This window comes from Taeniopygia guttata, chromosome 1 (assembly GCF_048771995.1).
Source record: "Taeniopygia guttata chromosome 1, bTaeGut7.mat, whole genome shotgun sequence".
Lineage (NCBI taxonomy): Eukaryota > Metazoa > Chordata > Aves > Passeriformes > Estrildidae > Taeniopygia > Taeniopygia guttata.
This window is the reverse complement of record NC_133024.1, coordinates 97,215,331-97,242,215: the sequence shown is the minus strand read 5'-3', so window position 1 is coordinate 97,242,215 and position 26,885 is coordinate 97,215,331. Positions and strand designations below refer to the sequence as shown.

At 39.4% G+C, this 26,885-nt stretch overlaps 1 protein-coding gene across 9 annotated transcripts in view; it reads right to left on the bottom strand.

Annotated features, from left to right (window-relative positions):
- Positions 1 to 26,885, bottom strand: part of FRMPD4 (FERM and PDZ domain containing 4) — a 392,028-nt gene that overhangs the window by 70,625 nt on the left and 294,518 nt on the right. The window lies entirely within an intron of this gene.

The window sequence follows — 26,885 nt, the reverse complement described above, 5'->3', positions numbered from 1 at the left end:
TCTTTACTCCTTAGCTTTTAAATAGTTACAGTATTTCTGCTTTACAGATTGATTTACATACAAAATAGACTCTTTTTCACTTGAGACACAGCAGGTGTAAACTCAGTCAATAACAAAGAAAATTCTGTGGAAATGTCAAATCACTCACAGACTAATGAGTGGAAGTGGGCAAGGAGGATGGAGATAGGGACTTTTACCCAAAGGTTTAATTCAGAAATAACAAAATCACTTCAAATTGTTGAGCACTGTTAAAATCCTGTCTCATTAATTTGGAGGAGGTGGAGGATCTGCTTTGTTGATTGTAGTTGTGATTTTCAACAAGATCTGTACAAGTTAAGGACACTGAACAAACTTTCATTTACAATTATCTGAGTCCCTGCCATGAGTCTCTGCCCATCCTGTGCCAAAACTACCTCTTCATACTCTGTGAACTCTATGAGTCTTGGGCTCTGCACTCAGAATTTCCTGGGAGTGGGAAAAGCTATTGTAGCAACACAAGGAAGTTCAATTCTCATTCAATCACTATTCTTCAGGAATTAGCACTAAGTAAAATGGCTTGAGACGGATTTATGGAAACTGATAACATCATGAGGGTATTCTACATTTTCCTAATTGATAATCTGAAAAGACTAGCAAAATAACAATGACAGTTAAAAGAGAACTGTCATAGAGACAAAGAAATATGCAAACCCTCCAGAAAATGAAAAACTGATCATTGTTAATTTAGCTTAACTAGTAGCTAAATATGAAAAATAATTTCCTTCCTTCCTTTCTTCCTGGAACCTCTCAGTATATCCCAAGTTAATTTTTGTTCTCTAAGAAATCTCTCAAGAATTATTAAGAACTAGGACACAAGTGTCAAAATCACGCATCAACTGCCTTTTACTTGAAAATGATATTTCAAGAAAAAAGTGCACTAGTAGTTATTACATTGCTCAGTAAAACTGCTGCTCCTACAGAGAATCTGGTGCCTTGAAAAACTCTTTTTTGCTCCATTTTGCAGGAAACCATAGAATTGCTCAAAGCTCTAGAATTTTTTTAGACATATTCAACAGACAAAAATTTTATTTTTGGTGCTTAAAAACAGAGTCAACTTTTAACACTTCAAGAAAACATTCTCTGTATTTTCATTGGTTTTTGTGCAGGTGTATATACCATGAATTCAGTATCACAGCCACAAAATACAACTGGGGTATTTATCAGATTTTTTTTCTTTCTTTCTTTCTAGGACTACTTTTTCTTGCTCTAGTGTCAATTTTTTTTTCTTTTAAAGCTTCTTCAACAGTTAAATCCTCCAAAGTCAGGTCATTTTATAACACCCTAGAAAATGTTTGGCATATGCCATCTGGATGAACATATGGTAAAAATGTAATTAGAAAGAAAAAGGTTTGCTGGTTTCAGAAGAAGCTGGTGACAGCTTTTTTGATAAAATTGGATACAGGGAAATCTGACACGTAAAAAGAATTTCAAAATCCACTCTTCCACTGTTGGGCATGATCTGCAATCTAAAGCAAGGCAAAGTGAAGCAAAATTGCACTGAATAAAACTGACATGAATACAAATTCAGAGGGCTAAAAAGATTTATGCTCAACATTAGTCAGGCACCGGGAAAAACACACTGAAAATATAATTCACAATGACAATTAGGACTCATATTTTTACCTGTGTAAAATGTGAAATACTTACGCATTCTGCCTTATTCTATATAGGAATGTCATATATTGGGATGAAAAAAAAAAATTTCACATCAACTAAAAAGACTCCACAAAAATTTCAAAAATTTCAAAAGCTCTTTTCATGATGAACATTGGATTTCCTGTCTTTTGTACTGAGACAAGACTTTACAGGCACATGCCAAATAGCAGAAATTGCACAGAAATATCTCAATGAAAATTGGTGGAGAAAGGGCCAACCAAATGCTGGAATTGCCTCCCCTGGAAGTTGACCATGATGCCAGCCTCTGTCTGACTCACTGCCCAAAATGCACAGCCAACACGGGTGTGGCCAATGGCGAGTAAGTCTGAACTGCAGCCATGCACATGCAGCACGTAATGCACACAGACAGCCCACCCCTCTAACAGGCAGTTATGCACTGCTGAGTGGCACTTCTGCACGCAGTTTCTGTCCCAGAAAACTTTTCCTACCTGGGTGACACCAGGTTCAGCAGAAACACTCTTGGTTTCAAAGCCTGGGGCCCGTTCTTGAGCAGGTTTTCATAGCCAAAGGAAGCTCACAAAATACCCATATGTACAAGACTGCATGGATGAAATAATGGATGAAATGCCTCCCACAAGAAATTCCAGGGCAAGTCCTGGGCTGGAGCTGTGCTGACACAGGGTAATCCAAAATGTGGGAGAGAGCAAGCCAGCAGAAATGTCAAATGGCTAAGATTGGCTGGTTTGACCACCAATTGGTCCTTGCCTTTTCCGTGAAAAGAGATTTATGATGCCACAATGTCACTGGTATTTCCTTCCTGGAAGGAGCCTTTTTACAGGTCACCTCTTGCAGATGCAGCATGGGCTGGGTGTTTGGCTACCTGCCTGGCTCAGCTCCTTCAAGAAGGAAACTGTGCAAGATGCTTCTGCTAGAAATCAGAATTACTGGCTTTCCTCCACAGCAGGAATTTCTTACAAAGTTAGGATTTGAAGTACCTCTAGGTTTTATCCCGACATAAAGCATATTTCTTAAAGTGCTCTGAGTTACTCTGTTTAGGACAGTGAACTACTTTAAGGCCCTTAAAGATGATCTGAAATGTAGCTTTTCATTATCCTCTGCACATGCATCAATAAACCCTGTTGCAGCTACAGACATAGAAAGGGGGAAAAAAATCAACCTGCAAATACACAATAAATCTATTTGGGCTGAAGCTGTCCTCTGGAAAATAGAACAAACAACTCCTATTCATCCTGCTTTAGAGATTTCACACTAACCCCATCAAGAGCAATCTGTAAGCCCTGCCTGGCCCAAGTCTGAAACAAACAGCAGAGACCTGTGCTAAGGGCTGCCAGCATTTCCCATCCAACGAGTAAAAGGAGCTGCCATCTCCAACTCAACATGGACAATTTGTCCAACTGAAATGTTATAAAAAGAACAAGGAGGAGAAGCAGCATGGGGATTGCTTTTAAGGTGCTGATTAGATTAGGAAAGCTACTAACTAAAAAAATCTCGTCTAGTGCAATGCTGGAAGCTTGCTCCAACAATCATATGTCACTCCCTGTAAACACTAAGTGTGGGTAACCTGATGACAGGGTAAGAAGACATTCAGAATGCAGATTTAATGTGCCCATTGTAACCCCCTGGTAGAGCTGGGCTTGGCATGAACAAACAGCTGAAACACTGAAGCCCCTGCTTTAACAGTTCTGTACCTGCCCAACTCTTTGGAACTCAGTACTGTTATGAGCATATAGAGATAAGCAATTACAGCAGAAGCAAAACCCATTTGTTAATCCTTTTAATTTAATCTTTCTCATTCCTTCAGCAATTGAATGGATGAGCAAATCACAGAAAGGGCTCCGAATTATCTACTCATTTCCTTCCCTTCCAGTTACAGTGGAGGGTTCCTGAACCAAAACTAGCCCTTCTGATGACACCATGTCGACCCAGCATTCCCCCTCTTGGTCATAATGCAATCTTTCTCAGGGGAAACCAAACATCAGCTGGCAGTGTTAAAACAGGTGAAATACCAGCACATGGGTTAGTTGATAAACAGTGGGAACTCAGTACTGTAGCTGCTTAGTTTATCAACAACCAAGTATTTAAATACTCAGGGATATAAACACTGAGTTTGTATCACCCTGGTCAGTACAGCTCTCTGTACTCAGAAGCGGGCTGCACCCGCTTCTGTATGTTCACTTCAGGAGAGGGCAACACAACAACCCAGTTAGAAACATGGAGTTTGTCCAAGTTCAGGGTAACATGGAGGAGCAAACTGTACATCAGTACAACAAGCTGTCTCCAATTTCCCATGCTGGGTATGAATTCTCTTCACTGGAAATTCCAGCACAGGAGAGATTAGGAAATTACTTTTATAAAGATGTCCAACTCCCTCACTGATACAATGACCGCAAGAAAAACCTTTAATTCTCCAGCAACCAGACAGAAAGGAATTTGCAAGCAACCAAGGGGGATAGAATGAATCTAAATGATTTTCATAACAACTCGTGAAAGTCCCAAAATCAAGCCTTCATGATCTGTAACAAAGTCTTCACAGTTAGTCTTCAAAGCAAATCTTCCAGTTCTGTAATTCTGGAGAAGACCTTCAGGATAGAGAGGAAACAAAGAAACCATCTCTTCCTTTCTCCTTTCTTTTAACAAATACAAATAGAGAGGATTACTCTTCTTGACTGCTGGTTTGGGAGCATGCCATTATGACTCTTCAGCAAATGCAAAATGAAAAAGAGAACTTAATTGAAATAAGCTAGAATGACAGATTGCACTGATGGGATGTGAGGCTGCCAGATAGAGCTGTCATGCAAAAATTAAGCATAGGATATTGAAAGGAGAAAAAAATCAGGTGTGTTTGATCTTTGGATTTTTTTTCCAAATTATTTTTATGGACTTACTTTTTTTCATTCCAAAGTAAGCAGTTAACCTTTCTAAGTGAGAACACTTCTAGTAACCACAGGATATTTTATATATCTTAGAACAGGAGTGCCAATAAGTTTCATTATATCAAAGAAGCTTTTGCTAAAGCCTGCAGGTAATTTCTATTTACCTACTCACCTATGAGAGAAGTTGCCCAACTGCCAATCCATTGTGTTTGATAGTATCCATACAAATATGATTAAAGACACTATGTATTGTAAAAATGTACAAGAATCATTACCCCCTTCAATTTGTAACTGCCAGCAAGCTTCCTCAAGAGGTGAAGGAGAAAAAAGGTAATATACAACATTTCAAAACAGATGCATTTGAGTTAAACTGGAGTGACAGCTGCTCTAGGGAAGCCTATTCAGATAAAAACCCCTTACTTACAGGTGAAGAAAAAGGTCAAACAAAAGTGTCATGTACAGTAACCTTGACACAAAAAGAAATTATGATGGAAGTTGCAACCAGACTGATCAGCACATCAGATCTCCCTGTTTATCTCAAGAAGTCCCAATTCTCTGTAAACAGTGAAAGAAAGCTCTCAGTAAGGCAAGCAATTAATTGCAAACTAGAACAATCCTCACTTTGGAGTTCAGAACAATTCTACAGACGGTTTGCTTTCTGTTTAAGCCACAGACATGCCACTCTCCTCTGAAATCTAAAGCTGATAAACTCTGCCAAGCCCCATCTCATGAAAAACATAATTAAAGGCCTTCAAGGTTTCATAACTGAGAAAGCACATAAAGCACTTTGGAATGTTGTTTTTTTTAAGGAAGTGCAACACTAGTGCAATTTCGACATTAAATACAATGATGAAAAAATTACTTTAAAAACCTGGACTTTCAAAAAAACAAATACAACTAAAACAAAATCTTGGTCATTCATACTGCACACCTGTAGTACACCTTTTCAGCCTGGAAACTGTCATGTCTCTTTTTGTACATAGACAGATCAGACTGACAGAACAGGCCAAACTTGAAGAAAATAAGCCATAACTAACATTCTGAAATACATTAATTTCTTACTTATCTTCTGAAACTTAAGAACAAGGATAGATCTGAGCCATTGACAGTAAATGTAAATCACTTTATATTTTAAATGTAGATCTGCCCAGGACTGGGCTGATCTGGGGTTCAGAACTACATGGAAAAAGTGAGAGTTCGCAGCCATACAAAACCAAGGGTTTTAGGTTTTTTGTTTGTTTTTTTTTTTTAAGCAAAACCACCACAAAACTAAAATAAGTGCTGAACTACACATTTTTTAAACATCATTCTTGATGTGATCTGATTATCTAGCTGTAGTTAAATTTAGACCAATACTATCCCCCATTAAGCTTAGTCCATACCATGAGGATAAATTACTTTTGTAGGAAACATTCCAGTGATGAAGTTCCCAATTTACTATATAAATTACTTCCACTACACAGGACATAGTATAAAACAGTATTTTTCTAGTTAGATAACACTTCCTATCCCAAAGCCCCTTGATTTTCACAGAGGATCACTGGCCTTTAAAACACAGGGTAGAATTTAAGTGGCATGGCACAGCACATGGAAAGGAAAAAAAAAAAAAAAAAAAAAAAGGGAAACATCTCCCTAATTACACCAGTAAAACCTCAATTCTTTAGAAAATATACTGTGGCCTCATTTTAGTGTCCATACAAAGCCTACTGAACTTTGGTTTTAAATGTCTGTCATAAAAGCAAAAGAGCATTTCCAGCAAGAAATGTGAAGCCAAGCCAAACCAAACTGTCTGACTTCAGAAAAGGTTTGTGGAGCTCATCAAGGGTCTGGAACACAAGCCTTATGAAGGATGGCTGAGGCAGCTGGGAGTGTTTAGTCTGGAGAAGACTCAGAGGAGACCTTGTCATTCCCTAAAACCACCTGAAAGGAGGTTTTAGTCACTTGGGGATTGGTCTCTTCCAAGTAACAAGCAGCAGAACAAGAGGAAATGGCATCAAGTTGTGTCAGATGAGATTTAGATTGGATATTTGAAAAATTTCTTAAAAGGTTTGTCAGGATTGCAACAGGCTGCCCAGGGAATCAGCTCCAGAGATATTTAAAAGATGTGCAAAACTGGAGACATGGTTTAGTGGTGAACTTGGCAGTGCTGGGTTAGTGGTTGGACTTGATGATCTTAGAGATCTTTTCCAAATTTAATGATTCTATGATTCTCTTCTACATAAATAACTTTGCTGAGAGATCCAGGAATTATGCACATCTTGGTCACATCACAGCCTACAAGTGAAACCAGGAAATAAATTTCTGGACATTTAGTAGAAGTCAGTCTATGTAGGAAGTACAAATTCCTCAAAAGCAAAACAGCCCTTCCCATCATAAATTACTCAACAGGCAACACCTATATTCTCAAATCACAGAGAGTCTAGTCTACAAATGGAACACACTTCCATAATATAATAATATAGCATATTTATTTAAAAAAAATATGCAAATCAAATTGTTATTTCCCAAATCAAACACTCAGAAAGATTAATTAGAGAAGTTTTACTCATTTCTGACAAGCAGTTTAACTTAAAAAAACTATATAATTCATATTTGGAGGTAGGACAGGAAAAATCTGTCATATCAGGAAATTAAATTACTCTCTGAATTCTGTTTTAAAACATGAGTCATATATATTCACAATTGATTTAAAACAACTGGAATAAAAACAAAGCAATTTTTCTATTTTCTAAAATAAATTAAAACATCTGGCAAGAGAAAACAGAACGTCTTCTTCAGCGATGGATAATTAACCTACTCCCTGTTCTGTCAAACTCGACTACTCTACTATTTATGTTCATAAACATAAGGAATAGATTTGGAAAAGTTATAACATTTTAAATCAAATTCATATCTTTGTAGAACACAGCTACTTATTTTCTTTTGTGTAAAGAATGTGACTAAGTAAAGATGAGCAGTTCAGGGGATCTTATGTCTGTCCATTATAGTTTTGCTATAAATGAAATAGTAGGGACAAAATAATGTGTTTAGAAGAAGTCTCATTTAAGCTTCTGCATCCATATTCTGTAGAGTTATGTAGATTACTCTCTTGCAAGTTGTAGGTCCTGTATTTCTATCTACCAGTTACTGCCTGATCCAAATACATAAAGCTTTAAAAAAAAGATAAAAGCCAAAACAAACCAGAAAATAACTTACAGCTACAGAAAAAAATAGAAAATGTTTTGCAATAAATCTTTGTGTTACATCACTTCAATGAAACTTCTCTTCTTTTGTTCTCCTAAGACAAAAGGATAGGAAAATTAAACCACTTTTAAAATAAACCTGAAGGTTTTTTCTTTAGAAAATAACTAGATGTATGGCAACAATTTAGAATAGCCAGGTATGAAAGAAGAGTCCCAACCTCACTAGCACCATCTTGGGGAAAAAATACAGGAGCCAAAATCCAGCTAAATGCCAGGCCACATATACATTTTTTAAAGAGTGAAGATGGGAGAGGAAAAAAAGCCCAAGGAACATAAACACACTAAGTCCAGGGTGATGTTTTTCATAGTTAAACCATGAAACAGAAGGAAAAGTGGGAAGGAGAGTTGGTAGAGAGGACATCAGAGGAGAAACCACTCATCAGCAACTTCTCTATTCCTCTTAAGTGTATATAGTGTGGGAAAAAAGTTGCTACTGCCAACACAAAACTCACTGGGAACGCTTGATATTATACCTATGACATTATCAGTGCAGGAAAAATTACAAGGAAACTGTCTATTAGCCTCCATAACTTCCGTATCTTACTTCCAGCTTCCTTCCAGAGACTGAAAAAGAAACCCAACTTGCTTTTTTCCTGCCAGGATTCGTTCTTACAGATTAGCTCAAACATCAATCAGTATTTCATTCCTTCCTGAATGCAGAGGCAGCCTGACATATAGTAACATATAGGTAAAACTCAGCCCAGGCAAGACAAAAGTCTTTGTGGGAAATAGAAAAACATTGGGAAGCCTTGGCAACATTATCATCTCACCATCTGCACAGCCATCCTCACTCTACTCCATCATCCTGCATTCCCTGTTCTTCTGGCCACACTGAGAGGACATCAACCTGTAAATCTACGTGAGGTACAGTGTTAATTCACAGTAATGAGACTAAAGCAACTTCTATTTTAAAAGTGTATAATTACTCCAGCACCCACAAGCCCAGCTAAAGCCAGTTAGGGATCACAGGGTATGGTCACCAGTATCCTCTTTTCTCAGTTTCAGTGACAATGCTCCTTAGGAAATCTTCTATAGTGGAGCTTAGATCATTGGAGGAAAAGCCATCACTAATCTAATCCTGAAGCTGTGTACACATTGCCAGATGAAATAAAACATGAGTGCAAACTGAATGTTTTCTACAAGAACAAAACCTGTCTCTTCCTCTTAGATCTCCTTGTAGCTGTAACTAAGGGCAAATTGAAGACTGGATTTTCATGTGAGCTTTGAATAGCTCTTGTAAACTTGAGGCTGCAATGCAGCTTCCATATCTAACAGCTGGGAATAAACCTGCATTTATGCGCTGTTAGGGTCAAATCAATCCCTTAGACTTTAACAATATGGCACAATCTGTCTGGAAAAAATCTTCATAAAATATCCAGATCCTCTGCTGCAGTGTGTCTTCCTTTGCCTTTCTATGTGTTTTCCTTTATAGATCTTCAGTCAAGACTACACTTGAAGTGTAATCCTTAGGAGAAATTTAAATCAGTCATACTGGAAGTATTTAATTTTCTCCCTAAATAACAATTCAGATTCTCTTTTAGTGAAAGTTGCAGGGGCAGGGAGAAAAAAAAAAAAAAGAAAAAAAAAAAAAAAAAAAAAAAAAAAAGCTTGGAGTAATTAATCCTTTCTACCAGTTGGAAGACTGCTACAATAGTTTGACCAGGCTCCTGGAGTTATAAAATATGCAGCATTTGGGATTCAAAGCAGACAACTCTCTGCAGCAAAATTAGCAATTCATCTCCATTCTTCTGTATATAAATGAGCAAACAAGTTGCAGCCAAAGTGTCTGCCTGCATAGTCTGCTTAGTAATTCTGAATGCAGGACTTTCCAGTGCACAGACACCCGGAATTAATGTTGAAAATACCCTGGCAGTCAGTTATTACTACTGATAAATATTAAATTGGATGGGAGACTGTACTATAAAAACTGAAACTAGAGAAATGAAATGGCTGTGTTTTTTAGCCAGAAAGACATGTCCTCTAAAAGATAAAAAAGAGAATTCTTCAGTAGGTATATATATGCTAATGTTTGATGAGAAGAAACTTCAAAGCAGATGAGTCTACAAAGCAGGGAGATCTATCATATAAATCTTAATTCATTAATAAAGCTTATCTTGTATAATTGTATCATATGAATGATGCTGTTGGCACAAAACAACATGGACAATGTTTACTAAATATGGTAAAGTGCTGTCCTACATTCAATAGAACTCTTAAAAAAAAAGTCGTATTTGGGGGATTTTGCATGCTAATAATCCTTTGTAAGAACATTATGTGCTTGGATCAGAAGGCAACAAGGCTGGATGCAGTACTTTGTCCTTCCTAATTCTGGACTAGCCTCTGAAAGCTCAGCTTTGGTACAAGTATGCTAAGCAGTGCAGTATATGTTTCTGTGCCAAAAAAGTGAAATCATGGACAAATGACCTGATTTCAGGAAAGAAAATTACCTCCATCCCAAGCTATTTATAGAGAAGACTTACTTCATGCTATCAACAAAGGCCATAAACAGCAAATAAAGACCAAACATTCTGCTCTCATGATCACCTGCTCCATTCAAACTTTCACACCCCTCCATTGTGCCATGATCAGAGGGACAGTAGTCCTACAGGAAGGAATGAACTCATGCTGATGAGCTCAGAGCACCACTCCAGTGTCTGAATTCAGCTGTGCAGGGGATGATGAGGCAGGCAGCTGCCTTTACCAGGTTGAGGTAAGGCACACATTGCATTCAGACTCAAGTCTCAGTTCCCATTACACAGTGTTTTTCAAACCTGAGCAGTAAGTCTGATATGCCAGGGATTTGGTGTCCTTGGCTCTAGCAGCAAGCTCTCAGAGTCTTTTCAAATTAGGGCTGAGATCTTACTGACTGGGAGCTAAGTCCCCAAGTTGTGGGACCCTAAGGAGACACTATAAGTCAAGCATTTTTGATTAGCCTATGTCTTCTACTAGTGGAGACTTCTAAAATTATTTCTGTGTCTATCTGGATACAGTCCAGCAAATCAGGTTCCTAGTCCAGCCAGCTCCAGAAGCAAAGCTCAGTTCAGCATCAATGGTAACACCAGGAACACACTCCCCAGCATCTGCCTGACCCCTGAGCAGGTACACAGGAAACAAGACCCCATATCGACCAGCAGCTGCCTGGGGAGCACTTCTGGGAAGGGCTCAGATCCTTGTGATCTTAACAGATGCTGTATAAAGGATGACATAACAGGTTCATGCATACTGGAAGGCATGCTGTTTTTCAGCAAGGCTGGATGGGCAATGCCTATTTATTTAGGCAGCAATTGTATTTTTGTAGGAACAGCAGTAAAGGGAAGCTTATAGGAATAAAAAAATTACTTCGAGTCCCAGTTTGCCTAACAGCAAGTTATTAGAGCAGCTTATGTAGCTGAGAAAACAAGTAATCTTTTTAACCAGAAGATTTTGTTGCCCAAAAGCATGGGTTTGGTTTTTATTGGTTTGGTTTTTTTCCCAAACTATCTTTGTCATCCCAGTAGAAGGTACTATCTCTGCTAAAAAGCACTGCCTCTGTTCTATTTCTAGATCTATCACAGTTACAAAAACACTACCAGCACAAATTTATTCACTGTTCTCAGGGAGGGCTTTTCTGACTCTGTTTTTAATGTACTTCACAGTAGATAATATACTGAGTATAGGCTTATTTACCATACCTCATCTTAGATCAGATTAAATTCAACCATATATATCAGAAAATGTCAGTTTGAAAATACTGCTTAGCTGCTCTACTCAGTAAGTCAGCTACAGATCACAATAAATCACACATAGAAAGTAGATGAAGTTTCCTATGCACCCCTCTGAAGCTTCCAGACAGATGAAGATTCTGCACCTTTTTTCTTTGCAGCCGGGGGTGCTATCAATGCTTTGGTAACTTCACATATAAAAGTCTAAAATACTACAACCTTGCTCACAAAAACCAAAACCAGACAGACACATTTTGCATCTCTTCTTAAAAAAAATGAGAGCTAATCAGAAGGCATTTTCTGCCTCAATGACAAGGACTAACTTCCATGGAAAAGTCCTGCTATCTTGCTTGTTTATCAAAAATACAGTATAACTAACTAATAGTGAGGGTAAATACAGCGTCAACACGTGCTTGCATATCTCAAAGGAATTTCTAAGAGCTTCCATAAAGGAATAATTCATTATAACAATAAAGTGCCAAACAAGATACAGTGGCACATAAATCAAGCTTGGGAACAAACCCATCCGCTGACTCTCTCCAGCATTCAGATGATCAATCTCTCCTTAAAGCATCCCTGCTCCTGTCAGCACTGCAGCTCTCACCTGCCAAAGCCTGCCATTGACTGGAATTGCCTTTGCTGATGGCCACAGTGCCTATGGGCTGCCATGGAATTTTTAACGAATGCAAAGCCTAAAGCAGCTTGGTAATAATATAACACTTCATACATTTTGTAAGATTCGATGACAACATAGTGCAGCTTTTCAAGTTTACACAGCATGCCTTTAAAGTATTTTTTACCAAGCCTCAAAGAGAAATAATTCCTTTAACATGGGTTCTCTAGGAAAATGAAATACTCCTTTGGCAAAAAATAACTTCTGCCAGCTGGAAAACTGACAAAAATGGATATTCATGTACAGTGAAAAATAAAAATGGAGCTTTACTAAGATAGAAGTGTTCTCCAAGCACATTCTTATTTATCATTTCCCAGGTACTTCTTAACAGATAACTGATTTTGTTCTGCAAATGGACTAGAAGATTCCCAGTATCCCCAACCTCCCTATTATGTATTTCCCAGTAATATGCAAGCACTATTGGCCTAGAACATTTCTGTCTCCCTAGTAGTACCGATAAATTAATTATGCCAGAAGCTGCTCACTGGCTCTGAGAGCAAATGGCACAGAGCAGCCTGTGCCAACATTATTACTGCACTGTACTTCTCATTATAGTTATTCTCTTAAACTCCAGAACAGAAGGTATGATGTCCAAAAGGTCTTGTGGGGATTACAAGACCCCTACAGCCTATGCTAAATCTCAATCTATCATCACAGTTTATTTGGAAAGTCTTCAGGAAAGGCACATGCATGAGAATGTCAAGGATCATTCTAATAATTCAGCTGATGGCCCCATCAAATTCTTGTCCCTGAAAGAAATCATACAGTATTGTTTAATTTACAAAGGATTCTATCTTAATTATGTCTAAAACGATATGAACTTTTTGAGAAAGTCTCTAGATGCTTTAGTGCAAATTAAATTATAGCAGCAATAAAAAATGTGATAATAGAAGTTTTGGAGTGTTAATTTTCTTGTGTCTCATTCTACTCACATTAATAGAAGTATCATGTCTAGAAAGATTCACAAACATAGCACTTTAAATACACCTAACAACAATCGACCAGCTTCTGGTCAAAAGGCAAACATTCTTTAAGCACAGCTTCTGCACAGGAAGCACCAAGACTCTACTGATTCCTAGAAGATGAGAAGGTGTATCCAGGGGAGCTATAGATTCACAGGGCAATTGAAGCCAGAAATTACCTTTTAAGATTGTCTAGTCCAGACCCTTCTCAAGCAGGGACACTTAGAGTTGGTTGTTCAGAAACATGTCCAGATGGATTCTGAGCAACTCTGACAACGAAGGATCCACAACCTTCCTGGGGCACTGGATTCCCAGTGCTGAGCAGGGTAGAAAATCACCTTCCTTGACCTGCTAGCAATGGACTTACTAATGTAGCTCAGAATGCTGTTGGTTGCCACTGTCCCAAGAGTGCATTCCTAGTTTATGGTCAGCAGAAGCAATCTTCTGCTAAGCAGTCTTCCAGTAGCCCAAGCCTGTATTCATGCATGGTGCTGTTCTTCCACCAGTGAAGGACCTTGCATCTCCCCCTCTTGAACTTCATCAGGTTCATTCCCTCTCTTGAACTTCAGCAGGGCCTGCCCATTTCTCCAGCCTGTCAGGGCCTCTCTCTAAATAGCATCACACGCAGTCAGTGTATTAACATTCTCCCAGTTTTTTTTTACCACCTGCAACCTTGATGAGAGTGCACCCTACCTCATCTTTTAGGTCTTTAATGCAGTTGTTACTCAGTACTGTTACTCCGAGTACTGAGCTCATCAGTATCAGCCTCTGGGGTACCATATGACTTCCAACTGGATTTTGCACCACTGATCACAACCTTCAACTCAGCCATTCAGCCACTTTTTCATCCACCTCACTTGTTTCACCCTTATTTCATCTGCTTGTCTTTGAGGATCTTATGGAAGACTGTGTAAAACACCACTAAAGTCAAAGCTATCAGCATCTTCTCCTTTCCCTCCAAACCAGGCACATCATTTTAGAAGGCTGTGAGATTGAGTAAGCATGATTTACTCTTTCTAAATGCACGATTAGAAAGATGGGGTTCTGGATCCCCATCTTGTCCTTCCTGCATATGGAAAACCTTTCTGTGATAAGTCGGTCCATCAACTTCCTAGGGATCAAGGCAAGGCTGACAAGCTGGAGTTCCCCAAATCCCACTCCTTGCCCTTCTGGAAGAGAGACATGGTATTTGTTTTTTTTTCCCCACCTTCAGGAATCTTCTAAAGGTAGCTGAATTGCCTCACAATTAAATAAGCCAGTTCCCTCAACCCTCATGTATGAAATCTACCAGGCCTTATGGACTTGTTTACATCCATTTTAAGCATTCCTTAATCCGATCACCCTCCACTAAGGACAAATCTTGGCTCCAGATTCATAAAGGGGTTCATAAAGGCAAGTAAAGACTGAAGCAAAGAAAGCATTGAGTACCTCAGCGTTTTCTCTGTCTATTATCAGCAGTATCCTAGAACCATTCAGCAGTGGGCTCACATTTTCTCTAGTCTTTCTTTTGCTGCTGATATACTTCTAAAATTCTTTCTTGTTGCCCTTCACATCCCTTGCCAGATTCAAGCCACATGAGCTTTGCCTTTCCTGATACCACAACTGGACAGTATCTCTATTCCACCTGTCCCTGCTTCCAGGCTGACTGTTCAGATGGACCAAATTTAATCATGCAGAAGATCACAGCATCATAGAATAGCCTGAGTGTGAAGGGATTCACATGGATCATCAAAGTTCAACTCCTGGCCCTGTACAGGACAGCCCCAAGACTCACATGATGTGCATGAGAGCATTGCCTAAATGCCTCTTGAACTCTGTCAGGCTTGGTGCTGTGACTTCTTCCCAGGGAGCCTGTTCCAGTGCCCAGCCATCCTTTTTCTGACACTTAAACTTATTCTCCCCATCACAGCTTCTCTCATTCCCTGGGTCCTGTCCCTGGTCACCAGAGAGAATATATCAGTGCCTGCTCCTTTGCATCCCTCTCATGAGGAATCTCCAGAGTACTATGAGGTCTTCCCTCAGTCTCCTCTTCTCCAGGTTGAATGACCTAATGATCCCATCCAGTCGTTCTATGGCTTCCCCTCTAGATCCTTCACCATCTTTGTAGCTTTTAGACACTCTAATAGCTTTATATCTTTCTTATTGTGGTGCCCAAAACTGCACACAGAACTTGACGTGAGGGCACACCAGCACAGAGTGGAGCGCGAGAGTGAACTCCATCAATGTGCTCAGGATGCTTGAAGATCAATCTTGAACTGCTCTTCTTTCCAGGGCCATGGGATACCATAAGATACCATATGATTCTTCCAAGCAGATACTGAAACAGGCCAAAGCCTGCTTTCCTGAAGTCTAAGGCTGTGGTCCTGGTTTTTGCCCTGCTCCCTCCTCTTGAGCTCCTGAACTCCACCATATCATGGCCATTACAGCCAAGTGTCCTAGGGTGACTGTTATGGTGTTTGTATCTCCAATCGTGTGTTCTGTTTACGTTTGATATTATGTTCTGTGCTTTCAGAACTGACTCTGAAAGTGAAGGTTTGTTTTGCCGTGTTATCATCTGGTTCACCTCCCCCCATGGCCTGCTGTCTAGAAAAGGCTAGGGCTGGCTGGCTGGCTTTTGCTTTGCTTGCTTGCTTGCTTGGCTTGCTTGCTTTGCCTGCTTTTTTTGCTTTGCTTGCTTCTGCTTTTGCCTTTGCTTCCTAGTTAGGTTAGCTAGCAGTCCAATTCTTTCCCTGGACTGTTGCTTTTTCCTTTCCTCTTTCTGAATATCATCCAACCTGCTCTGGACTGGGATCTGGGAAACACCAAGGAACACCAGGAGCCTGCATTTGGTGATCTGCAGCAGCCATTCCCAGCGTCCAGACCCGGGCGACCACTCCCAGGAAAGACCTTCTGGATTTGTTCATCTCTTCAGAGGGGTGAAAGAGTTTTGTTGTCATCTAGTGTTGTTAATTGTTTTGGTGCTGGGAAGTGCTTTGTTTGTTGAATAAACAGGTTCTTTTCCACTTCCCTCTCAGAGGAAATTTTTCCCTGAACCAGGTGGGTGGGGAGGGGCCGTGGGGGTTTATTTCCTGGGGGTTCCTTTCAGAGGGTTTTCCCCAAATTTGCCCTAAACTAGGACACCAAGGTTCCTCCTAAACTTTATCTCCTTAGCTGGCCTTTGTTTTTAGGTATGACATCCAGCAAAGCATCTCCTCTCATTGACCCCTCCATCATCTATGCCACAAAGCTGTTGATTTGTGTTGCACACCAACAAGTTATGAGGCTGGTTCACATCACCCCTGATGACCTTTGTGTGTAAATGTGAGGCTACTTCCCATTGTCCTAAGGCCTCATCGACTTCTTCCTGATCAGGTGGCTGTGCTGGTTTCAGCTGGGTTAGAGACAATGTTCTTCACAGTGTCTGGTATGGGGCTATGTTTTGGATTTTTGCTGAGCACGGAGTTGATAATAGAGAAATATTTTGCTGTTGCTGAGCAGGGCTTACACAGAGCCAAGGCCTTTTCTGCCTTTCCTACTGCCACACTGGTGAGGAAGTTGGGGGTGCAAGGGAGATTGGAAGGGCAAACAGATGGGACAGGTGACCCCAGCTGATCAAGGATGTTCCAGACCATCTGACATCATTCTCAGTACACAAAATGGGAAGAAAGAAAAAGAGGGGGACATTTGGAGTGATGGACTTTGTTATACGTGCTAGGGCCCTGCTCTCCTGGAGAGAGCTGAACACCTGCCTGCCCATGGGAAGTGCTGAATTAATTCCTTGTTTTACTTTGTTTGTGTATGTTGCTTTTGCTTTCCCTATTAAACCATGTTTATCTCACCTCACAAGTCTTCTATCTTTTACCCTTCCAGTTCTCTCCCTGACCCCACTGTTGGGGCAGTGAGCAAGAAATTGCCTGGGGCTTGCCTGCTGGCTGGGGCTAAACCACAACAGAGGCCTAGAGCAGACTTCCTACAGCATCACCTATGTTGGTTTACCTGCCAATCCTGACCTATACACTCTGATCTGGTCATCTCCCATCCCCACAGCAGACTTCTTTGCTTCCCAGCTGCTTTCACATAAAAGATGACACCTCTTCCTTGCCTTCCAGCATGGCCTTCCCAAGAGCCGGTAATTCTCAATTTCTAAGTAAAATTAACTGCAAATGCAAAACATTATAGTATCTAATAACATTTTCATTTCTAATCTTAGATAAACGTTTTTAAAATCACTTCCATTACTTCCTATACACCAAATAACACAGGCTAAAGTCCTTTTAGAAAATAAACCAAACTGAATTGAACAAATAACATAGTACAGGTAAAATACACAGCAGTATATGAATAAAGCACTAGTGCTTGTTATAGACCAAACAAGGAATTGTAGCAAATTAGTTTTATAGTTAACTACCTCAAAGAAAGGGTATGCTTTCTGTATACATACAGGTATGTATATGAACACAAATCACATGGGGGATGTACGACATTACATCCCCTAAGGAAAGACGTGATAATGGCAACAAAAAGTAATGATGTGCGTTAGCCATTAGCTATATAATTGGACCCAAAATAAAAACAAAACAAAACCAAAGCAAAAACCCAAAAAAACCCTCCAAAAAAACAACAATTATTATTATTCATGTTCACAGTTAAAGATATGCTTGACCATAGATCAAGATTTTTCATAGTCAAGGAATGTGTGCTTCTTTTCTAAGGATAAATGCTAAACATTTCACATTTTGACAACCTCTGAACCACCCTTTTTAAGGCTTACAGCCTTACACATGCAAAATTAGTGTCTATTTTAAAAAAATACTTTGCCAAATGTGGAAAAGAAAGAAATAATAGAGTGGGGTAAAAGAGAATTCTATGACATTAATTTTGAAAAAAATGTTTTGAGAATATATTTAGAATAAAAACATCACATTTTAAGTGATTTTGCAAAATAAATTAAAGATGAGATATTTTAATGCAACTTAGTGGAAGGTTTACTAAAATAAAGTGGGATCTGTTGCAAGGCAGTTAATTTTTCTAACTTTGTTAAGTGTTTCAGATTCTTTTGTTTCCTTCAGTCTGTAGAGGTGGGGGTGAAGGTGAAGGGTTGTTCCACTCCACTGAATGCAAAAATAATTATTTTAATCTCCAAAGACCGCTTTCAAAGAAATATGTTGAAGATCAAGTGGCTATTTTGCAGTAAAACAGGTTTCTGTAGAGGTTAGAACAGATTATATGAGCTACATATGCACAACACAAATTTTTCCTGATTCGTTAGTATCCATGAAGAAAGCATCGCAGCTGCTCTCTTCCTTCTAATATGCCCAGTAAGTGGATATAAAAGAGAGGACAACTGGGATGCAATCCCTCAGCTCCCCCATAAAGCCAAAGTTCTGGAAAGCAGTGAGCCAGCCCTACTGCTGTAGGCTTTGTTACAGGCTTTTTACTTGCTGAAGCAAAACTCTCAAAATCATCAGAGGAGTGAAGTATCTGGGACTCAAACTGAGCTAACTCCTTCTCGGGAGAAGCAGTATCTGGGACTGGAAAAAACTCCAGCTTTTTTCCTCAGCTTCCCAGGATCCGGGCATCCAGCAAGCTCCCATGGCACTGGAGAATGACTGTTCCCCACCCAGCATAAGGCTGCATTATAAAATCCATCAGTTAAATCTCATCAAAACATTACCCACAGGCAAGCTGAAGCAAGGCCAAATGAGTCATCTGACAAGTGTCATATTTGGTCCCTGCTCTGCTTCAGTGAGCATTTAATTCACATTTATGCAACATGAAGCTGTACCATTGTGGCCAGGAATGCTGACTGCTGGATAATCTTGTGTAGGGAACAGGAATCATGAGCTTATCTCATGGTAGATGATGAAACTGATGAATACAAAGTCATGAATTACTTTGAAAAGCAAATGCAGTTTCTAAAATTCAGGCAGTTTTGTGAATCTAGCTATGAATGGGCCATTTTATGTAGAAAAATATGAATTACTGAAGAAGTGAAGTACTTTTTGTCCTAGTCAGGGAACAAACTGGAAGAGGAGAAACGCTTACACGCATTACATTTGATTTGATCTGAAATAGCAAACAAGTTGAAAAAAACAATTATTCACAGAATAAAGCTGCAAGTTCTCATAGAATCGCAAAATCATTTAGGTTGGAAAAGGTCTTTAAAATCACTGAGCCAAATCATTAACCAAGTGCTGCCAAGTCCAACACTAAACCATGTCCCTAAGTGCCACATCTACATGTCTTTTGAATACTTCCAGGTTATGAAATCACTTCATTGGGCAACCTATTTCAGAGCTTGACAATGCTTTCCATGAAGGAAGTTTTCCTAACATCCAATCTAAGCTTTCCCTAGCACAGCTTTGAGGCCACTTCCTCCCACTCTGTCACTGGCAGAAGAGACCGACCCCACCTGGGTACAGCCTCCTTTGAGGTGGTTGTAGAGAGCAGTCAGGTCCCACCTCAGCCTCCTTTTTTCCAGGCTAACCCCAGCTCCCTTAACTGCTCTTCATGAGTCTTGTGTTCCAGACCTTTCAGCGTCTCCACTGCCCTTCTCTGGACTTGCTTTGGTGCCTCAAAGTCTTTCCTCTAGGGAGGGACCCAAAACTGTGCACAAGATTGGAGATGCGGCCTCACCAGTGCTGAGTACAGTGGGATGATCACTGCCCTAGTCCTGCTGGCCATGCTCTTGCTGATACAAACCAGGAGTGCAAGATGGAGGCTGTTAACTAAAACAAAGTGTAAGAGATTCTCCCATGCAGAAAAGACTACTACATCCCTAGAGAGTATTTCCATTAGAAGTTAGGTCAGGCTGAAAATCCGAGTCCATCACTAAGGACAACTATCTATAAAAGTGAATACTTGAGTAGTGAGCTGTGAGAAGTCTGAAATCTATACAGCTTTCAGCCAGAGCACTTGGGTGCCATGGGAAGCCCAGCTGCTGCACTGCAGAGCACGGTACAAGTTTAACCTGCTCCACTTCACACCAGCCAAAACCTGAGGCTGCCATAGCAAGAGCTGTACTGGCACCTGTGCCAGCTCAGTTAGGGTTGACTGGGCTGCAGTAATTGCAGGATTCACAGCAGCTATCACTGTGACTGCAGTGCAGGGAGATCCCGGGGTTTTGATTAGGCCTTTTTTCTTCCTGAGTCACAACTGAGACCCTGATCCAGAAAAATGACCCCATAATGCACTTATCTAAGAGAAATGCATCAAGGTCCCCATAATGAACTCAACAGGCCTAATTAAACTCAATCATTTGCAATTTGGGTTCTACTAAGGGGCTGACAGGACATCCATTCACATCCATAAACATTTATGTGTGGATGATGATCACAGAACAAGGTCAGAAAAGCTACAGGCAGCCAGCTTCGCATTCACAAAAGCCCAAAACGCACTTTGACTAATATCTCTAATGAAAAAGTAAAAATTGAAATTCCTCCATGATAGCTATTGACAAACACCACAATACTAAACCTTTTTCTACACTTACTCAAACTCGGAAAGGATATTTTTGAGCTCAAGTGGCTGACAGAACAATGAAAGCACAGAGAGAAAAATATGGGAAAAAGAGAAAAAGAGCTGTTATTCTAGGATTCATGAAACACTGCAGTAGAGCAACTCATGGGAGAAGCAGTAAAATATAAAAAGTGCTTTTGTGTCATTTCTGTTGGTGTAAATCAGTGGGGCTCTGCTGACATTAATGAAGCCAACCCGACTTATGGTAGAGACTCTGTCTCTTTATTTCCTGTGATGACAACTAATGTCTAAATTCAACAGCAGATTTTGTAGAAAAATATTATTAAAGATCTACACAGAACACAAATGTAATCTGTGCAGGAGAGCTGTATTGTATTCATCTTGTGGTCTCATATTGACAGTGGCAATGATACACATAATTAAAATACTAATAACACCTCTGTGAAAGGCAGCACCACAGCATGAAATGAATACTTCAGAACTACTAGCAGTCACATTTCAGGACAAGTTAGTATTATAATTTTGTAAGACAAATTTTGATTCAGTTAGCAAGAACTGCAATACTTAATTCATGCCACTCCTAAACTCTAAAATCTTTTAACACTTAACTCATGTCTCTTCTGAACTCTAAAAATGTTTTAATAATGTAAATATGCATATAACACATGGCTAATTGTTTTGGGCATTTGACAAAACAAAATATTAGCATTCAGGTTGCAGACTTAATGCTCCTATCTATTTGACAGGCAGAAATACAGAGAATCCATATGCAAAAAATGTATAGTAAAACAATCAGAACAATAGCAAAGGTTATTACAGGTCATAATGGATCATGAGCCAATGCTACTATGTTGCAAAAAATTACCGATATCATTTGTCACCTCCCCTGTCCTCTCTTTACTGCTCCCATCTCATTAGAGACCAATTCTTCTCCACCTAATCCTTCTTCTCTCATGGTTCCTAATGACTATCCTGTTAAACTCAATTAGACCAAGTTCTGCCACTCACACTAGTTCTGCCGCAAATTGTGTCATCTATATTTTTACCTAGCTTCCCCCCCAGCTCTCCATTCTGATGCCCAGCAGCCGCTATCAGCATACTTCTTTTTAGCTGTGTGATTTTTGGACACATTGCATGGGCACTACTGCTCCTTCTGTCTTTCTGGCAATTTCCAAAATTTTCAGAAGGCTCTTAACACAGGAGAGCTTCACAACACAAATTACATCCCTGGTTGCAAGGGGATGTGTGGGTAATGTTTCAAATATGTCTCATACACTGGGAACCAAGCTTTGCAATGCACTTTGGCAAAACAACTTCTGTTTCTCCAGGAAAGGGAAGATATTTTTCAAAATACCAATTAGGTCTCAGAAAAGAGATGGGAACAGAACTTTTCACCTCAGTCAAGGAAAGCATATAAAGTTACAAACAATTGAAAAGGATCTGCTGATGAAAGATATTCAGCAGTCCTTGTAAAAAGAATGAGATCATGAAGAACTTGGTAATTTCATTCAAGTTTTTTCAAGATTTTGTAACACGCATAGAGCAGTATAGCGTTCTATAAATCTGAAATATCTGGCTTAGACAATCATCATTTACTGCAGAGAAAGCAAATATAAATAAAAATGTTACATTCCTGAAGACCGTTAGAAAGAATTAAAATACAATAGTTGCAATGCCAAATTAGAATCCAAACATCAGTGAAAAATGGAGAGCAAACCCCTTGTTTTAACTTGTGATATATTGTGTCTCCTTATCTTTCCCAGAGGTTGACAGAATTTGGAATTGACTGCTCTTGGGACTATGCAACAAACACACAAATTATTCTGTTTTCACAAAGGATTTTTTTTTTTTTTTTTTTTTAATGCATACAGAGATTAAGGTGCAGCTGATCAACCAAGAAAAACTAGAAAGCACATTGAGAGAAACAGCTGTAACACACAGCAGAGCGAGAAGTGCCACAAGTGACAGGGAGAGCTCGCTGGGTGTCACGGCCAGGTGAGGGGGGACCACTGGAAGACCACCACGTTTGACAGGATCCCAGCCTATCCTTGGGGAACCGAACTTGCAAGGCCAACAGCACCAAGGGGACTGTATTGGTCTTACTGTGTAAGGCTAATGGCATCTAGGTGATGGTTCACAAACACCAAGTTTAGGTGCAGATGTTATGGAAGTGAAACCAATGAGGAAAAGTAATGTGGAGCATGGCACTGGAGAGACCAAAGACAAGAGTCTGCTGTGGGGAAGACCACAGGTGTGGATTCACTACTGGCAACAATCACTTCTGCACAATTTTGGGGAGGTTGTGTGTGCATGGATATACGTGACCCAACAGCAAGCACCAACACCATGCAAGATCCAATTGCTGATAGGTAAGAACAGGATCAGGCTGTTTGTACTGTCTTGTTCATGGGTGGACTGTTTGTGCTGATGTGGTGCCTGCAGAGGCACTGGTGCCTGTATGCATGATCTGGTGGTCATCTGTGTCAGTCCAGAGCGTGTTTGCATGTGGTCATGGGGACTACATGCTCAGCCTAATGGGGAGCAGGACCAGGGGACAGGGGATTGCAGCAGCCTGGTGCTATCAGACCAGGATGGGAGGAATCCCTTCTGATCTAGATGGTCACCAGTCTGTCCTCTCTTAAAACATTTTCTACATTTGACTAGCATTACATTACTAGTTCTACTTTAATTGAAACAACATATATATGTCTGAGAACTCATAAGGAGCATTAGTATTCTATACATTAGGATAAGAAGGGAAAGAGACATTGGACCAGTCAGAAGTGAAGTCTGATGAAGTGTGTGAAATATCCACCAGACCATTCTGGACATGTGTAGCCAGTTGCCTTGCTCCAGTGCCAACCCTTGTTTGACACTATTTTATATCTGTATTTCCTTGTGTTGGGTAGTTGTGATAGTTACTGTAGGGTCTGTGTTGCAACACTGCAAATTGTTGATAGCCTGTTCAAGGAAACTGCTGTCTCTTCATGCCAGGAAAAGTGTGCTATTGATACTGAACAGCGAGAATAAAAGCCAGTCTTTAAAATAAACTAATAAAACCATCAAAGTCCAAAACTAATACCCTGTGTGAAGGTAACTTGTAGCATTAGACTAACGAAGTTGATTATTACAAAGGTTGTCTGAACTATAGAGGCTTTGGCAACTTGTATCATATGCATGCCAAATGAATTCAAATTGTTGGGTTTTGTTTCTCTGAAGAGCTGTCTAACTAGCACACTTCTAAAGCACTGCCATGTATATTATTGGCAGCAAGTCTTCTCACTCAAAAATACCACACATATTACCACAATTATGCAGAAGTTCACATGAGCAAAAGGATTTCCTAAACGTTGTCTCAAAATAATTATATCAGATACAATTGCTTTTTTAGATAGGTGGGCAGAATAGGACAACCACCATATCCCGATGAAATTAATAACTGATCCTGGCTGCTATCAGAAAACAGTATAAAACTCAAAACTTCCAGAAAGAAATAGTCCTTTAACTTGTCCTTATATTTGCAGACTACTTCTATGTTTTATCCTTTAATAAGATTGGTGATAATGCCTGTTTTCCAGAGAAAGAAAAACATTTTGCTGATATTACATATAAACACTTCAAGAAAAAAATACTTCATCTCCTATCTTTCAACGAAAGCATTTTTTAAAATAGGCTTATTCATCATTCTCTGACAGCATTTAGAAAACAGCATTTATCCAGTTTTCCAAAAGCCTGGTCAAATTATATCATCTCCCTGAATATCATCCCATTTAAGTATTTTTATTACCCATATGGTAACTAAAACAACTGATTTTTATTCCGCTTTTATGTGGCAATCTAAATTGCCTTGAGTAATCTGTCTAACAGAGATAATTAGATATGTTTCATTAATATTTGCAAAAGGTTCTAAGGGCATGTAGTGGATTAAGTCTGTTTTGCAAATGTGTTGCTTAGATTTCATGTTTACATGCTAAAGAAATAGGTAAAGTGTCACTTAACTCACAGAAAAACAGGAATGGGAATGATGGTTTGTCACCATCTCCAATCCCTTGCTGGTTTATAATCTATCATATAAATTGTGTTCAATGTCCTCCTTTAAATATTTACCCAATAATCATTGTTGTAAATACATTTGGGGTTACTCAATCCAGTGCTCTGGCTGCAAACTTGGAAATTAACTCCATTGCTCTAATCTTTAGGGTCTTCCCTCTGCAATTTGAATGTACAGTGCCCTTAGTTTTTTTTGCCACAAATTACTTTTTGTTTTCAATATTTCTTGCTTCTTCCTGGTGATTATTCCCTCTTGATCATACTTTTGCTGTATTAGACATATCTATGTGTTCTTGTCTCCCCTAATTTTTTCCCTCACCAAAACCATTCTAATAGTCGTTTCTGAATTTGTTACAATTTGAATCCCCCCTCTCAAACACATCTAGCTGCAGTAAATAATATTTCCCTATCTCTACAACACCATTCTCTAGTGAAAATACCAAATGGTGATACTCAGATTTCTCTCAGCAAATCAGCTAACATCTGTATCTTTTTTTCCAATGTATTTACAGATGTGGTTATTCAGCTAATTATGCCTCTCTTATAACAGTTTTCAGGTGCATGCACATCACTGAAAGATTTGAGATTTTATAAAATAGACTATAAATCTAGATGATTAAAAATGTCTTCCTTAAATATGTAACACACTTTTTACAGCTCTTAGCATCAGCACTGTACAAGTGCAGAGATGTATCTGTGTGTGTATATACACACCTACATGTCCCTTGTACTCACATACTATCTATGCCATCATGCTGAATCTTGAAACTCCTGGCTTCTGCTGCCTCTCTCTTCTCTACCTTCAAGTTTTTACCCTGAGAATCCCCCTAAGTCTCATATATATCCACATTTAGCTCTCCAGTAAAAACAATGCTTTTCAGATTTATTGAAAGCAGTAGCCTTCTATAATGCAGCCAATAGACCACTTGCAAGTACTATCTTGCAAAGCTATCCCAAAATAATTTTAGAGTAGCAAAGTCAGGTGCCAGCAGCAGCTTAGCTGTTGTAGCAGAAAGATCAGTCTGAGTTGGAAAACCTGCTCAAGAAGCCAAATAAATTTTCAGATAGTCCATGCTAACCTTTATGGTAGTCTAGGAATGGCAGACAATCCAAGGAACATAAAAGCTTATTAGGGAATAAGACACTGACTGGTTATTGCAAACACTTAAGTTTTACTCTTCCACATAGCAGAGGCATTCAGCATTTTTGCTGTATTCTATGAAAATTTAGCCAAACACGCAACAGAAAATTACTTTATTTTAAAATATGGCACAATACTTAGTCTGGCAACATGTGGATAACTTAGCTTTTTAATTTGTCATTGAACAGTATTTATGAAAAAATTCACATTCAGTTCTTAAGCTTTAACAGAGATTTGGGGAGGAGAGAGTGACAGTAAATCCCTCCTTAAAAAATTCACTTAATCTTTTCATGCTTTAGATTTCCAACCCATAATGAGAATAAAGTCAATGTCTTTCTAGCATCTGTTAATTAAAATGAAACCATTTTAAATGGTTACATTTTAGTAACCATTTAGTACATTTAGTAACCAAAATTAGTACATGAGGATCCTAATTTAATGTGGTAGACTCCTGTGCTCCTGTAGTATAAACCAAAAAAAAACAAAACAAAATCAACCAAAACCAAAGCAACCAAATAAAAAAAAAAAACAAAACAAAACAAAACTAACCAGCTAAACAAAACTCCAAAAACCCAGCAAAAAAACAAACAAACAAAAAACCCCCATTAAAACAATAACAAAAAAAGAACTCCAGTGACCAAAACCCAAAACTTTTGGACCAAATTTCTCTGGAGGTTCTGCTGATCAGTTCTTTAAATTCGAGTTCAAAGTCAAACAGCACCATTAAGCTAACTGCTGCCTGGCTGTTTCACATTCCCAAATCCTGAGCACGGGCAGTCACAATATCATTTCTTTCTTAGGCTGCATGGGATATGCCAGCTCACTCTGAGTACAGCTTGGTGGAAAAGAAGCTTATGGAAAAAATCAAGCCATCCTCCAAGCAGCTCTACATGAAGCCCTGTCCTGTCACTCTCCCAGCGGCGCCCAGGCTTTCGGCATGGAACTCAATTGCCTATGCAAGTCACAGAGGCAAGGCTGGGAAACCAGCTGTGCATCTATTACACATTATGTTCAGGTGATAGGGTTCCTCCTTCAGGAACAGTGCTCCTGAAGGCTCACGCCATGAAAGCAGCTGTTTCTATGATCTGCCCATTAGCTTGCACTTGCT